Source organism: Mesoplodon bidens, assembly GCF_964165515.1.
Source record: "Mesoplodon bidens genome assembly, chromosome: 7".
Classification (NCBI taxonomy): domain Eukaryota; kingdom Metazoa; phylum Chordata; class Mammalia; order Artiodactyla; family Ziphiidae; genus Mesoplodon; species Mesoplodon bidens.
The window spans coordinates 71,887,122-71,902,716 of record NC_138164.1 but is presented as its reverse complement, the minus strand read 5'-3'; positions in this window follow the sequence as shown (position 1 = coordinate 71,902,716).

Below are 15,595 nucleotides of genomic sequence, written 5' to 3'. Positions count from 1 at the left end.
AAACAGTTCACCAAAGATGAAATACTAATGACCGATGAAAAGAGTTCAGTAGTAACTGAAAAATTCAAATGAAAACAACAGTGCTTTCCAAGTGTAAGGCTGTTCTGAGTGGTTTTGGACAGATTGTTCATTTAATCAAGTCTGTGAAGGAGGCACCTTTTGTTATACCTATTTTATAGATAAGGGTACAGGCCTAGCGGCTGGGGTAAGTCACTGTGTGATCCTTAACCACTAAGTGGTTGAGCTGCAGTCCTGAGCCCCTATGGTCTGGCTCCAGGTCTGCCATAACCACTGTGCTGTATACTGTTATGGAGGATGCCATTTTGCCTGTCAAACGGCATCTGTATCTATAACAGCATGGGCAAGAGTACACAGAGTTTGACTGCTAATCTAAAGCTGAAGTGAGTATAAACCAGTACAGCTTTTTTTTTTTTTTTGGTGATATGTTAGAAGACTTGAGAGTTCTTACCCTTCACCCAGCAATTGTACTTTTAGAAAATGTACCCAGGTGAATAACCTGGGTGTCAGGTTTTAGCTAGGGGACTTCAATTGCTGTATAGCACATAAGTTTAAAAATAGGAATTGTTCATATCAGAGACTAAGAGGTCAGATTAATGGAATGCATTCCTCCCTGAAGCCACGCCCGCCCCATCCCTGCAACACAAAGCAGCGTGAGTTTCATGGATTAGTTTACATCAGCAGATAGTAGACAATTAGAGACTCAGATCTTTACTGTTATCATTCCAGATTAGAAGCCAGTGTACACTACCCCAAGCTCTGCCAGTTCCCAAGCCAACCAAAGGTAAGATATGTTTTCAACCCTCTGGGAAGGGTTGGTCTGCTGACAATGAGGTGGAGGGAAGGAGTCTCCACTGAAGACATGAGGAATACTGGTCTGAAGTGCTTAGAACAAGATTCCCTGCCGGTTACCCAGTAGAGAAGAGGGACTCCCACTCATCAGCAGGAGTTCTACTTTCATATGAAATATAGAAGGTAAGTGGAACTCCCCAGGAAACTTGTCCTGTATTATGGGAAACTACAGGACCCACAGGCATTTTTAGTTTCACAATTAACAAGCAGCTTCTCAGGCATAGTTTCTCAATCGCAAGCCTTACCATACATGTTTCACGAAGTTTCCACACTTGACAATTTTCTCCTCAATTTGTAGCTTCCAGAGAAGGGTGGGGATTATCCATCACATGCTGGATTCATCTGTCTGGTTGGCTCCAGCCCCTTCCCTTCAATCCTGCACTTTAACTGCTGGAATCCTTCACTGTACTTGTGTGGCTCAGTGCTCATCAAGTATTCAAGGTCTACAACAATTTCAGCCTTTCTCATACCTCCATTCTAGGTACTTCTGCTCAGGCATTTTCTCTTCACTGAATAGAACTCGAGTTTTCTGCCCCTTTGCATCTATATGTTTAACCTATTTTCACTGTACAAATCCTATCACTCCTGGGAGGGAAAACTAGCAACTCATAATTTTTAGGGGCACTGTAAATTAGTCCTTTCAGAAAGCCATAAAAATATTTGCATCCTTTGCCCTGTTATCCCACTTCTGGAAATCTAAAGAAATTAACCCAAAGTATGGAAAATATGCGGAAGAATACATCACAGTGATCAAGATTACCAAAGGAACAACTGTGTGGAGTAAGGATAAGTTCAGTGATGAGTCCCAGAGAATATTTCCATTAAAGGGTAGTAAAGAATTAATGGAGACCAGGAAAGAACAGTCAACTAGAGAATAACCAATAAAGAGATGTCAAGGACATAGTTGAAGTCAGGAATAGTCAACTCAAGTGAAATAAAGCCTCAAACTTGCCCATTGGGCTGAGCAGGTAGGAATTTAAACCCTACCCCTAGCTATACCCAGGCTTTGCAGGGACAGAAGACAGATTACATGGAATCGAGGAGGTGGGAAGAATGTAGAGGTATCAAGAAGCTTGGTTATGAACTTAAAAAGGTAAAGGACAATAAGCAGAGGGCATACAGGCCAAGGAAGAGTTTTCTTTAAGATGAAAGTAAATTTACTTTGTTCATCCACTTGACACTTTGAGAGCCTTCTATGAGCCAGTAGTTTTAGGTGTGAGAAACAAGGGTTTTGTGGACTGTGACAGGGCACCAAGCTCAGCACATGAGTCTCCTCCCGGCTCTCGGGAGGGATGCTATTTATTCAGTTTGGGAGAGGAGGGAAAGTATTTCTGACCCTGATGCCAACAGCTTGGGTGGCTATCAAAGCAGGATCACAAGGGATGTAGGGGAGCAGTGCTAATCCGCACAGCCTCCACCTGGCCACCCTCACCCCCTGCTGCCACTGCTTCCTGCCCATCATTTGAATAAACGTGTTTCTACAGAAAAAAGAAAGCTTTGCTTTTATGGAGTGTATTTTCTTGTGAGAATGGTCAATGGACAAATATTTCTTGACATGATGAGTACTCTGAAAAAAAGGGTGAAGAGATAGACTGATATGATCAGAGTATGGTGCTACTTTCTATAAGTTATCAAGGAAGACCTCTGATGAGATGACATTTGAGCAAAGACAAATGAAGTGAGGAAGCAAGATGGTAAGATGTGACTGGCTGCCCTCTCCACATACACAGGCAGAGGAAAGACCAAAGATCCTAAAGGAGACTATGCTTGGCTTCTCTGAGCGGCATCAAGGATACCAGGAAGGCTTGAGCAGAGTGGGTGAGAGGGAGCTTGGTGGGAGCAGAGGTCAGGGAGGTGGCAGTGGGCCAGGGCTTTCTAGGTCATGCTGAGGTTTGGATTTCATTCTGAGCTGGGATGCCACTGCACACGTTGAGCAGAGGATTCTTTAAGAACTTTTGTTGTCAAAAAGGTCACTGTGGCTATTGTACTGAGAGACAAAAGAAGGAAATGGCAAATCAGTCAGGAGACAATTTGAATAGTCCTTAAGTATGAGCAAAACGTAGGCCCTGTGAGGAGTAGCTGGAAGAGCTGACCAAAGATAAGACACAAACAGTAGAAGGAGCATTTACTGAAGGTTGACCAAGGTGACAGGAGACTTCTGAACTCCCCTCATCCCACAGGCACACTGAATGTACAGCTACATGTGGAGCAATTACCTCTATAGGAAATGTAGTCATAGCTGAGCAACCCTTACACATCAAGTGAATGAGAACACAAATACCTGTGTCAAAACACGTAGGTAAGTCTGAGACACACTTTCACCATAAACTCCACCCCAGCACAGCACCAAACAATTGGGAGGGAACATCCAATTCCAGCTTTTCCCTGAGGAGTGAAGGGTTTGGATCCCACATTTAGCACCTCAACTTTTAAGACTCCCACACAAGGGATGGGCCCCCAAAACACCAACAAGGCTTGCATTTATAAGAACCACAGCACTGGCTATTTATGAGATGGCTTCACTGGTGAATTCTATCAAACATACAATGAATTAATACCAACACTTCTCAAACTCTTCCAAAAAATAAAAGAGAATACTTCCAAACTTTTTTTGAGGCCATCTTTATCCTGATAATAAACTGGGCAAGGTCACTACAACAAAAGTAGAAGCCAATATGCCTGATGAACATAGATGTAAAACTTCAACAGAATATTAGCTAATCAAATTTAAACAACTGTGGGTCATGTAGTACTGTAGTATATATTGACTGAAAAAATATACATATAAATGTTTTCCAGTGGTCAACTGTACTTAGGAATATATTTAACCAAGTAGGTCAAAGGTCTATACACTGAAAACTATAAGACACTGATGAAATAAATTGAAGAAGACATAAATGGAAAGCTGTTCTGTGCTCATGCATTAGAAGAATTAATATTGTTAAAATGTCCACACTACCCAAAGCACTCTACAGATTCCATGCTAGCTAGCCCTATCCAATAGCATTTTTCACAGAAATAGAAAAAGAACAGTCCTAAAATTTGTATGGAATCACAAAAGACGCTGAATAGTCAAAGCAATCTTGAGAAAGAGCAACAAAGCTGGAGGTATCATGCTTCCTGATTTCAAACTACATTACAAAGCTATAGTCATCAAAACAGTATGGTATTAGCATAAAAACAGACACATAGATCAGTGGAACAGAATATAGAGCCCAGAAACAAACCCCGGCATATATGGTCAACTTTCAATATAGGAGCGGAAAATATACAATGGGGAAAGGATAGTCTCTTCAATACTTGATGTGAGGAAAACTGGATTGCCACATGCAAAAGAATAAAAGTAGACCCCTGTCTTACACCATATACAAAATCAACTCAAAGGCTTAAATGTAAGACCTGAGCCTGGAAAACCTCTAGAAGAAAACATAGGGGGTAATCTCACCACTGGTCTTGGCAATTATTTTTTGGATTTGACACCAAAAGCAAAAATAAAAAAGTGGGATTACATCAACTAAAAAGCTTTTGTGCAGCAAAAGAAACTAAACAAAATTCAACAAAAAGAAAAGGCAGCTTAATGAACAAGAGAAGGTATTTGCAAATGATACATCTGATAAGGGGTTAATATCCAAAATATATAAAGAATTCATAAACTCAACATCAAAAAAAAAACCAGTTTAATAATGGGCAGAAGACCTGAATAATTATTTTTCCAAAGAAGAAATACAGATGGCCAACAGGTACATGAAAAGGTACTCGGCATCACTAATCATCAGGGAAATGAAACTCAAAACCACAGTGAGATATCACCTCACACCTGTGAGGCTATTAGGATGGCTATTATCAACAAGACAAGAGATGACAAATACTGGTGAGGATTTGGAGAGAAGAAACCCTAGTGCACTGTTGATTGGAATGTAAGCTAGTACAGCCACTATGGAAAACAGTATGGAAGTTCCTCAAGAAGTTAAAAATAGAACATGATCCAGCAATCCTATTACTGGGTGTACATCCAAAGGAAACAGCACTGTTATCTCAAAGAGACAGCTGTACTCTCATCTTCACTGCAGAATTATTCACTACAGCCAAGGTATAGAAACAACCTAAGTGTCTGTTAACAGATGAACTGATAAAAAAAATTGTGATAAGTATACACACACGATGAAATATTCCATCTTTAAAAACAAGGAAATCCTGTCATTTGTGACAAAATAGATGAAACTGTAAGGCATTATGCTAAGTGAAATAAGCCAGAAAAAGCAAAACAATTACTGTATGCTATCACTTATATGTGGAATTAAAACATAAATAAATAGAAAAAAGTAGAAAATTGGTTTCCAGGGGCTGGAGGGTGGGGGAAATAGGGAGAGGTTAGTAAAAGGGTACAAAGTTTTAGTTATAAAAAGAATAAGTTCTGAGGATCTAATGAATAGCATGGTAACTATAGTTGATAACACTATATTGTGTAATTGAAATTTACCAAGAAAGTAAAATTTAAATGTTCTCACCCTGCCCCCCACCAAAGGTAAGAATGTGAGGTGATGGATGGGTTAACTTTACGGCAGGAATACTTTCACAATGTATACATGTATCAAATCACATTATACACTGTAAATACCTGAAAATTTTGTCAATTATATCTTAATAGAGCTGAAATAAAGAATGTACTAACAGCATTAATTACTTAGAGTAGAAGGAGTTAAGGAAGTTTAAAAAAAAGAGTAGATAGGCTGAAAAATCAGCTGGAGGAAGGGGAAAGCTGAGTGGTCTGGAGTGGAGGTGAGATGAGCTGGGAGGTGGAAGAAAGGCAAATGGAGAGCCTGGTATACAGGTTTATACGGAGGACAATGTGCAGAAAATGCTCTTTATTTTGAAGAGCATTCTCTTTCCCTTCTGAAAGCATTTCCATCATTGAGGAAAGCACCTGCTTCTTGATGAGAAAATGCAGCATAGCTGTAACAGTGTGGACTCTGCAGCCTTGCTATGGGTTTAAACCCTAGTTTGGGCAAGTTACATACTCTCCCTGTGCCTCAGTTTCATCTATAAAATGGTATAATAGTGCCTACCTCATAGGGCCAATGTAGTCAATGAATTAATAAATGGAAGCATTTTAAAACAGCCTGGCACATGATAGAAGTTCAATACATAGTTACTGTTCTTACTGGAATGTGGAATAGCTTGTGGTTAAGAGCCTAGATTCTGGAGATAAAACACCTGTGTTCAAATCCTGACTGTCTCTTACTAGCTGGGAGACTTTGGGACAGTTACTAAATTTCCCTCTGCCTGTTTCTTTATCTGTGAAATGAGAATGATTAGAGACCCTACCTCATAGGATTATAAGAAGGATCAACTAGGTTAATGTAAGTAAAGTGAGTTTAATAAGTGCATTTAAGTGTTTGCCATTATTAGTATTACTAAAGAACCTTTGAAAATATCAGTCTTTGGATTTATCCAACCTGCTCTGTTTGCATAGTTGATGTCAGTGCAGTGCTGGTGGAGGTTCCATGAGCTGCTTCCAAAGCAGAACCCCGAGCCCCCGACTCCACATGACCTCAAGCAGGAGTCCTGGGTGCTGAGGCAGCTTCAGCAATACTGTAGTTTGGTGTGACAGAACACTGTTTTGAAAACAGCAAGCCCAACAAATCTAAGTATACTTAGGTCGGCGGTTTTAGATGCCCTCAGATAAAGCAGAATACTTTCTAAAGTAGTTTGAGCCCTTTTTAAAATTTATAACAGAGAATAGATACTTACTGCAAAGACTTATTTAGGGTCCTGGAGACTACATTTTACTATTGAAAACATTGACTTCAGTGAGATTAGTATTCATGTCAGTCTCTGTTTTAGGATTAGGTTTGGCTGTGTGTAACAGAAAGTTCACACTAACAATGATTCAAACAAGACAGAAGTTTATTTTCTTTCGTGAAAGTCTGAGTGGGCACGGCAGCTTTGCAAGATTGTTAGGTGTCCGTTTTAGGTGTTGGGTGTCTTGCTGTTCCACGGGCCTTAAGGTGTTCCTCTCGTCACACAGTCCACTGTGGCTGAGCAGCAGAACTACATTCCAAGCAACAGGATGAAAGAAGGGGGGAGAAGGGGAGGGAAAGGGATGACCCAGAAATTATTCACCTTCCATTGGCCAGAACTTTGTCACGTGGCTGCAAGGGAAGCTGGGAAACAGAGACTTTAATTGGGTTGACCGTATTCTCAACTCAACAACTAAATGAATGTATTATTATTGAAACGGGAAGAATAGATTTGAAGGAAAACTAGCAGCCGCTATCGTAGTCATACATTTTTTATTAAAAGAATTGCTAATTTCTTGAAACTTTTCTGCTCAATGACCTCAACACCCTACCATGTCACATATTGTAACTTGAGATCTGAGATATCCTAAAAAAGAATTATAGTTTATAGTTTTAGAATTTAAATATTTCAAAGGAATTAAATGCAAAAAAGTTAAAAGCTTATAAAAGGAAAAATAAAAAAATCCAAACTGTCAGTGTTCGGCAAGTGTTACGAGCATGTTGGAAATGTGTACCTTCTCACGAGATTTTAGGCCCTGCTGTATTCCAAGTTGACATTTTTACATAAATAGCGCAAAAGCCACAGAAGACACTTTTTAAGTGGCTAGGAGAAAATGACCCATGCAAAATGAAATGTAGCAGTCAAAGAACGTCAAAGATCTGAAGTTAATTGCACACTTGCACCAGAACCTCAAGTGAGGCCAGAGCCCACCATCCCTCTGATTTGGTGTCTGAGGGCTTTAAAGATAAAAATGCTTCGCTGGCCTCTGTCAGGCAGAGGGGAATCCAACAGAGTTAATTTTCATTCCTCTTCAGAGGAGGAAAATGTTGCAAGGCCTAGCATATTTTTATAGCTGAGACTATACAAAAAGATGGCCCTAACCCAAGAAGGCGAGAGGTCAGTGAGTTGAGCAAAAGATTTGAGGAAGGAAATGCTGACAAAACCTTTTACTAAGAATCTTTGAGTATATCTGCCTCTGCAGTCCTTTCAAACTCTTTTGCTGGCTGGAAATCTGAAAACATTTCCATGTGAAGAATCTTTTAAAAGTATCTTGATGTTTTTTAGCACTTACGTAGATCATAAGAACAGAATGACCTAAAACATAACCAATCTAAAGAGTCATGGTCAAAAAAGCAGCCTTTCTGGGAACTTGAGCCTCACAAAGTCACAGGAGTAGGAAATGGAAATACTTAATCAAGTTAAAGTCACTAATATTTAGAAAGCCTCCGCTGCTTGAGGGCACAGTTCCTTGTGTCTAGTGCAAAAACCAGTTTTATTCCAAGAAAAATACAGAGAACTGTTGTGCTGAGATCTAGTAAAACAAGCAAGGATCAAGCAGGCCTTTAACAAACAGCCCTTTATTGCCACAAAAATCCCCTTGGTCTCCCTGACCCTGAATCACTCCAGTGTCTGACTCTAGGATTCAGAAAGAAACAAAATTGTTACCACTGACCCACAGTGCAGAGTGCCCTTCCTCCACTGCACTCGTAAGAATTTTGGAACTGGGTTTACTACTTGTCCCTACTGATGTAGATCTGCAGATCCAGGGCAGGGCTTCTTAGAGTCCTCACACCAGTGGGTGGCTGAGCCCTCTTTCCAGCCACCCTGAAACCAATTCCCCCCTAGAAGTGAGTTCCTCTGCTGAGTTTCTGACTACCCTCTCTATCCAAAACTGTATTCCTTGTTCTCCAGCTGTTCTCCCTCAAGATTGAGGAGTATCAAAGAAAAGGGGAGATTGTAATTGATCAGGATCCTATGGTGCCTTCCCAGGACCGACCCTTCCTATGTTCTCCGCCTGCATCTTGTTTGTAGAAAAACTTTAGCCTCCTAGGCCCTCCCAGAGTCCCAAAGAGCAAATTTAATCAGAGAAATGAGAAAATGCAGAAAGAAAAACAAGCAAGACAAAATAAAAACAGTTTAGCCATAAAACAGTCCAGGACCTTTAGTTCCTCTTCAAGGGCTGTGGATAATATTCTGAGCCATGTCCTTGAGCTGTTCTGCAGATACTGAAACCCCCACCAGGTAGAGGAAGTTAACTGCATTTTGACCCCCAGCACATAGACCCCAGACTGGTTGGAACCAGAAGGTTGATGATGTTGACTCCCAGTTACCTCACCACCAACCAATCAGAAGAATGTCCACAAGCTGATCACACACCTGCAACCCTCTCCCTCACCCTCTCTTTGAAAACCGTTCCCTGAAAGCCATCAGGGAATTTGGGTCTTTAGAACATTAACGGCCCATACTCCTTGCTTGGCCCTACAATAAATGCTGCACTTCTCTTCACCACAACCTAGTGTCAGTAGATTGCCTTTACTGCACACAGGTGAGCAGACCCAAATTTGGTTCAGTAACAACCCCAGGACAGAGTGAGCCCCTTGATACAAGCACACAGGGCCCAGCTGCCATCAGAGCTTTTTTGGCGCCTCACTGCATGTGATGGATCAGACATGGGCACACTCTGTGCACCTTTGACTGAATGTACTGTAAAGACAAGCAGAAGTCTTAGGCCTTTCTCCCAGAGATTGCTGTTAAATGTCAATTATCATTTCAGCTGCCATGTATTGCATATCTACTGTGTGCAGGTTACATGCAGTCTCTAATCCTTGAAACAATCCTGCAATACAGGAATTAGGTCCATGTAATACTGAGGAGAATAGGCTTGAAAGAGGTGAAGTGACTGCCCAAGATTCAAGGCAGCCAGCCTGATTCCGGAGTGTTTCCCCACACGCTACCCAGTCTCTTTACACCTTAATTTCTTCAAACCTATCCTGTTCCTGGGCCACAGTAAGCACATTCCCAGCCTGATGCTAAAGCTGCCAACACCCTCTCTCCTCTTCCCCAGTCTTGAATGACAACATATAGAACTCACATGCTTGGTTTTTCTGAGAACTGAAACTAACATAAAATCCTCCAAAACTCATCTTAAATTTCTTTTCCACACCTATCACTAAATGTGTGAAAAATAAAGTATTCTGAGTTAAACACAACCACCGCACCACCTAGAATATCCTGTTCTGCCGTCTCCCACTTTCCTTTCTTCCTTCTCTGCTGTTAGTGTTCAAGAGTGAAAGCAGGTTACACCAAGGCTGAGAAGCTCCTTGACCCATCAGGCACTTTTGCTGGACCTCACAGTCTTGAGGAAAGGGGCAGTTTCATGTTGCCTCCCTCATGTCTTACACACAGTGCCTGGGTGCAAAGATTCATTTGATAAATGCTTTGTTGGATAAGTGACACTGATAGGAAGTTCACAGTGGTATAACTTTATTGAGATTTCCTTGTAATGTAGTCATCTAACAGGGCTACCACCCTAAGCTAAATAGAATCTAGGTTGTTAGGAAAAGCCCGAAGATTTGTTTTAGAGATACTGCTATCTGCAAATGCTAAACGCAAGGAATAATATTAACAGAAGAAAAGAAAATTCTTCCCTTTTTCCAAAGGATGCCTTTTCCACTCTGACATCTTGGCAGCAAACAGGACTTTTAGTCATTTGATATTTTCTTCTGATTCAATTTCACATTGTGAAGGAGAAACTGCCACACCTAACAAATAAATGCTGGAATCCTACCATGTTATGCCTGGCTTGTTTTAATAATCTCATGGTCTGAACTTTCCAAATGTGAAAGTCAGTTTCTGCTGACCTACTGAAACCAATGAGCTGTCACATAGGCTATATTTGTTGGTTACTGGGAGCTCTTTGGTTTGTCCCAGGGGAAAGTCAGTAAGTTTTTTTTTTTTTCCTACCCAAGAAAAGTAAAGATCTTATCTATAAAAAGTTTACCTTTCTTTCTTGAAAAGAAAATTGGCCAGTTCACTCCACATTGTTACTAACTTTTCCAAGGACATTTGTTTCTGTTGACCTTTGAAAGAATGTGCTAACAAGGTATTCTGCCTTCCTGTCAGGAAACACTCTTGCTGCCGTTCACACTGTCACTTCATGGAGTGGATTGGAATGTGGTTATTTGGGGGAACTTTTCTTGGGGGGGCTGTGCCATGTGTCTTACAGGATCTTATTTCCCAAACCAGGGATCAAACCCGTGCCCCCTGCACTGGAAGCACGGGAGTCCTAATCACTGGATAGCTAGGGAATTCCCTGGGTATGGGGGGGGGGCTTTTTTTTTTAATCTTTCTGAAGTATAAAACGTATCAGTCAAGTACCCAATCTTAAGTGTCCTGCTTGATGAATGTTTGCAAAGTGAACACATCCATGTTAACTGCCACTCATCAAAATTACCAGAAAACTCTTTCATGTACCATCCTCGTCATTCCCCTCCACAAAAGTAATCACTCTTCTGATTTCTATCATCAAGATTAGCACGCTCCATATATACAATGGAATATTACTCAGCCATAATAAGAAACGAAACTGAGCTATTTGTAATGAGGTGGATAGACCTAGAGTCTGTCATACAGAGTGAAGTAAGTCAGAAAGAGAAAGACAAATACCGTATGCTAACACATATATATGGAATTAAAAAAAAAATGTCATGAAGAACCTAGGGGTAAAACGGGAATAAAGACACAGACCTACTTGAGAATGGACTTGAGGATATGGGGAGGGGGAAGGGTAAGCTGTGACAAAGCGAAAGAGAGGCATGGACATATATACACTACCAAACGTAAGGTAGATAGATAGTGGGAAGCAGCCGCAGAGCACAGGGAGATCAGCTCGGTGCTTTGTGACTGCCTGGAGGGGTGGGATGGGGAGGGTGGGAGGGAGGGAGATGCATGAGAGAAGGGATGTGGGAACAGATGTATATGTATGACTGATTCACTTTGTTATAAAGCAGAAACTAATAAAAAAAAAAAGATTAGCACGCTCGTCCTGTTTTTGAACATTGTGTAAATGGAATCATACCGTATGTGTTCTTTTGTGTCTGCCTTCCTTCACTCAATATTACGTCTATAAGATTGATCTACATTGCTGCATATGGAAATAGTTTATTCTTTCATTACTGTATAGTATTCCATTGCATGAATATAGCACAATTTACTTACATATTCTACTGCTGATTGTCTACTACTATTTCAAGTTTTGGCCTATTTTCAGTAAAGGTGCTAGGAACATTCTTATCCATGTCTTCAGGTAAACATAACCACTTGTTTCTGTTCCATATTAAGCCAATAGTGAAATTGCTGGAGCATGACATACATATACACATATATGTATACATGTATACATATATACATACATATATATGTTCAGCTTTAATAATTACTGCCAAACATATTCCAAAGTGTTTGTGCCAATTAATACTCCCATCAACAACTATGAGAGGAGTTCAAATCGCTCTGTATCCTTGTCAATGTTTACTATTCTCAACTTTAAAACTTTAGCCATTCTAGTGGGTGTATAGTATATCGTGGGTTTTTTTTTTCGTTTTTGTTTTTTTTGGCGGTACGCGGCCCTCTCACTGTTGTGGCCTCTCCTGCTGCGGAGCACAGGCTACAGATGCGCAGGCCCAGCAGCCATGGCTCACGGGCCCAGCCGCTCCAGGCATATGGGATCTTCCCGGACCGGGGCACGAACCCGCGTCCCCTACATCGTCAGGCGGACTCCCAACCACTGCGCCACCAGGGAAGCCCCCTATATCATGGTTTTAATTTGCTTTTCCCTCATCACTAATAGTGTTGATCTCCTTTTTAGGCTTACTAGTCATTTGGATATATTCTTCTGTGAAGTGCCTCTTCAAGTCTTTTTTTCTACTGATTTGTACAAGTTCTTTATATATTTTGAATATGATTTTTTTTGTTGGATATATGTATAGTAAATAAATTCTCCCAATATGTGGCTTGCCTTTTGACACTCTTAATGGTGTCTTTTAATGAAAAGAGATATTAATTTTAATAAAATGCAATTTATCAATCTTTTTATGATTGGTTATTTTTATGACTTTTATTTTTCCCAGGGAGGTTGTTGATACAGGGAGCAGTAGGCTTGATGGAGCCATGTGGAACAGTACCAAATCCACATTTACCCACATACCAGATGTAGTTTAAAATTTCAGGCATAGGCTTTGAGGATCTATTGGATGTGCACAGGGGAGCATGAAAATATTCTTATATTTTCTACTAAAAGCTTTATTGTTTTACCTTCCATATTTAGGTCTCTGATTAACTTTGAGTTGATTTTTGTGTATGGTATGACGTAATAGTCAATGTTCATTTTTTCCCAGATATACAATTGCCTCAGCATCATTTATCATTAAAAAAGACCATGCCCCCCACTGAATTATAGGGGCATCTTTGCAGAAGTCAAGAGACTGTAAATGTGTGGCTTTGTTTCTGGACTCTTTATTCTGTTCCACCAGACTGATTCTTCACTTTTGGGCCTGTAGTGCACTGTCTTAATTACTGAAATGTTATATTAAGTCTTGCAGTTTGGTAGTGTTAAGGTCTCCAATTTGTTGTTTTACTTCAAGATTGTTTTGGCTATCCTGGGTCTTCTGCCTAGGTTATAAATTTCCATAATAATGTTACAAAAAACTTGTTAACGTCTACAAGAAAATGCTGGAATTTTGATTTGGATTGCACTGAATCTATAGATCAAGTTGGGAAGAACAGACATCTTAACTCTTTTGAATCTTTCACTTCATGATAATGGTGTATCTCTTTGTTTATTCCATTTATTTAAGGTTTCTTTAATTTTTCTCAACAATGTTTTGAAGTCTTCAGCATAGAAATTTTGCTTATATTTCATTGCATGAATTCCTTGATATTTGATGTTATTGATTCTATTTTATTTTTCCCAACTGTTTGTTGCTAGTATAAAGAAATACACTGGATCTTTATTGACCTTGTACTGTGACCTTGCTAAATTCACTTGTAAATTCTAGTAGTTTGTAGATTATTTTGGATTATCTACATACAAAACCTTGACATCTCTAAGACAATTTGCTTCTTTCTTCTAATCTCTATGCTTTTAATTCCTTTTTCTTGCCTGGTTAGAACACTCCAGTTTTAGTCAACACTGTTGAATAGAAGTGTGATGGTGAATATGTATCTTGTTCCTGACCTCAATGGGAAAATGTTTAATATTTCACTATTAAGTACAATTTTAGCTACAGGGCTTTTTTTTTTTTAAAGATATTCCTTCTTTGTTGAGAGCTTTATCATATTATTATGAATTTTTATCACACTATTAAATTTTATCAAATGCTGCATCTAGTGAGATGATGAGTTACCACCTATGTTCTGTTCATTTTACCCTTGATTTTTTAATTTTGAGATAACTTTAGAGTCACATGCAGTTGTACAAAAATAATACAGACAGATCACATGTACTCTTTATCCAGTTTCCCTAAAAATAAGCATTTTTTCCAAAATTATAGTGCAATGTCACAACCAGGGTATTGATATTGATATAATCCATTGATCTCATTCATGTTTCCACTCTGATTACTGAATATTAAACCAACCTTGCATTCTTTATTCATGAAATATTATATATTATAATATTGCTAGATTCAATAAGCTAATATTTTGTGAATGATTTTGCATCTATCTTCATGAGAAATACTGGCCTTTAGTTTTCTTTTCCTGTAATCATGTTGCCAGATTTGGGTATTAGAATAATATTGACCTCATAGAATAATTTGGAAGTGTTTCTTTTTTCTCTATTCTCTGAGTTTGTGTATATTTGGTATTGTATCTTTCTGAAATGTTTGGAAAAATTCAGTGAAGCAAGCCAGCTGGCTTCTTAAATTTTTTAAATGCAGATTGGATTTTTAAAAACATATCTAGGCCTAAATCAGAATTTTTATTTCCTTCTGTTTTGTAGAAATATTTTTCAAGAAATGTTTCCATTTCATCTAAATTGTCAAATTTATGGGGAAAGTTTTTTTCTACTTAATTTCCTTTTATCCTTTTAATAATGTCTGTAATTCTGTAGTGATGTCTCTTTTTCATTTATTTCCTCTCTTTTTTGATTAGTCTTACTATGGGTTATCAATTTTAATTAACCCTTCAAGGAACCAGCTTTTGACTTTGTTGATTTTCTCTTTTATATGTCAACTTTCTATTTAATTAATTTCTGCTCTTTATTTCCTTCTACTTTCTTTGGGTTTATTTTTGCTGCTTTTTTTAGATTCCTGAGATGAAACTTAGAAGATTGAATTTTCAAACTTTCTTCTTTTTAATACATGAAAGGTTATAAATTTCCCCTTAAACATCACTTCAGCTGGTTCCCACAAGTTTTGATGTCATATTTTTCATTATAATTCAGAGTATTTTCTCCTTGTGATTTCTCCTTTCACACATAGGCTTTTCCAAAGTATCTTGCTTACTTGAAAATTACAGCTTTGTTGTTGTTGTTTTTTTTTTAGTTATTTTCTACTGTGGTCAGAGAACCGTTCCATGCATCTCAACTTTTTGAATATTTTATGGCCCAGGATATAGTCTATTTTTGTAAATATTTTAGGTACACTTGAAAAGTATGCATAATCTACAGTTGTTTAACTTTTTATATCCTTAATGATTGGGGTTTTGGTTTTTTTTTTTAATCAGTTATTGAGAGAGGTATGGTAAGACCTTCAAGTCTGATGGTGAATTTGTTTCTGCCTTTTTTCTTTTTTTATTGTGGTAAAATATACATAAGGTTTACCATATTGCTTTTTAGTTTGGTAAATTTTGTTTTATATATTTTGAGATTATATTATTATTTAGAATTGTTATATCATCCTGATGAATTAATCTGCTTATTATT